Below are 2,265 nucleotides of genomic sequence, written 5' to 3' on the forward strand. Positions count from 1 at the left end.
TTGCTTTTTCACTACACAAACTCTTTATTATTAAACATTGATTAAACTTATTTTCTTGGATCTCTTAAAATCAGAGTAAGATAAATGTAGCCAAAGGTATTGGCCACATAACCTTCTCTCCAACTTGCTACAGAAAAATAAGTATTGATACTTTATACTTCAATCTGGAGATGAAGCAGGCTCCATGCCCCTGATCTTAATACTGGTTTTTAATTGCTAGATTGTGAGAACATCCAGGAAGTGTGCCAAGAGGAACTGGAAGAGCTAAGGGTATTGGCTAGTTCCCAGTCAGTTTGTAACTGCTTTAGCTTTCGAAGTGGGTAAGTGCCATTTTAACTAGAAGTTAGGTGCTTCAAATTTCAGGGCACTGCTTATTACTGGCTGGTTATGATCATTATAGGTCTAATGATTCTGTGAAAGTTGAAGCAGTATGTTCTTCTGTTGGTTTCTTATAGTTTAGGTTTCTATATTTTTTTTTTTTATACAGAGCTCATATATCCATGTTGACCTCGAAGTTTCTATGCAGCAAAAGCTGACCTTTAAACTCATAGTTGTCTCTTCTCTACCTCTCAGGTGGTAGGATTATAGATGTGAGCAACAACATAATATTTTTCATTTGACATTAAAATCTTTCTGATACTGACCTCTTTGTTGTAAAGCTGGTTTGATTACATTGATCCTTCCAAGTTGTCATCACTTGTTAATCACACTAATCAAAAATAAGGTCACTACCACAGTTTAAAGCCAAATTTGAAGCAAGCTTTAATTAAGTACTGGCCAGGTGGATCATCTCTGATCAGGTCTATACTCAGGTTCTTGAAATATGGCCAAGAAGAAAGTATGGCAAGGGCTTAAGAAAGAAAACCCATAATTCATTGCATTTCCCATCAGATACAATCAGGGGCAAGCATACATCTTGACTATTTCTGCATACATACCTCCCACTCACGTGTGATCAAGCACATTCAGTGCAGATGAGTCAAACAAATTTGTTTAAGGGAGTGAACACATGTGACTCATTATCAACCCATAAATAACAGCCTCCAGCGTTTCAGGATCTTTCTGTCCTTGGGCAAAGGGCTAGCAGATCAGAGGCATTTTTTTCATGGATCTCTTAGGCATAGTAATAAAAACTTAAAATGTGACTGACTCTCACAACCTAGTATAGGCCATTTCTACTGTAGTCAGCTGCTCCATTCTTTTTCTGCTGCTGGGCAGCTGGGTGGCCATCTGATGTGGGATTCCCCTCTGTATGCTGTGAATACCACCAATTAATAAAGAAACTGTCTTAGGCCTGAGCAGGTCAGAATATAGGTAGATGAGGAAAACTAAACTGAATGCTGTGAGAAAGAAAGCAGAGTCAGTGAAAAGCCATGTGGCCCTGCCAGAAACAGACACCAGAACTTTACCCGATAAGCCACAGCCTCATGGCGATACACAGGTTAATAGAAATAGGTTAAATTAAGATGTAAGAGCTAGCCAATAAGAAGGGAGAGCTAATGGGCCATGCAGCGATTTCATTAATACAGTTCCTTTGTGGTTATTCTGGGACTGAACAACTGGGCACTAACCAGTGGCCTCCCTACTACAGCCATCTGTCCTCAGGTGGCTATACTTCCTTCCGTGCCTTTTGATTTATGCATAGCCAAGCTTAGCCATGAATCTATGCAGTTACTACTGAGGACACTCTCTAGTGTTCATAATGACTATAAAAAGCTTAAAGTAAACACGGAGTTCCAGAACCTGGAACATAAGGAGGCACTTTACAACGTCTGGTAGTTGCATACTTGCTGGTGGTAATGCCAGAGAAGCAGGTGGTATTTGAAGTTCAAGGGTCAGTCCAGTAGGAGGCAAATCCCTCATGGATGAGTCTCTCAGACAGGCAAGACCTTGAGACCACGTACTCCAGAATGTCTTTTGTTTCTGCTTTGCCTTTACATGTTTTCTGCTTCAGTCTTTCTCTGGCATCTGGTGTGGTGTGAATGAGCGTGAGGAGATTCTCTCCTGCCTGTAATGCAGTGTGTTATCTCATAAAAATATCCCATGCTAGTAGGCATTTTTACTTCTGGATTATTATGAATGATTCCCTTCTAAGCTGTATCATCTAATTGATAATAATAATGTTAGTTTAAACAGAGTTGCCATGATAAAAAAGTAAAACAAGGAGGTGTCACATAGGTGGAACACATGAGTTTATATTGAGGAGTCACATAGATTGTGGCTTAGGTTAATAATTAAGAAAAACAACTGAGTCCCAGTAGCCCA

Source organism: Microtus oregoni, unplaced genomic scaffold (genome assembly GCF_018167655.1).
Source record: "Microtus oregoni isolate MIOR12 unplaced genomic scaffold, Mior012 000083F_ref0000379, whole genome shotgun sequence".
NCBI lineage: Eukaryota > Metazoa > Chordata > Mammalia > Rodentia > Cricetidae > Microtus > Microtus oregoni.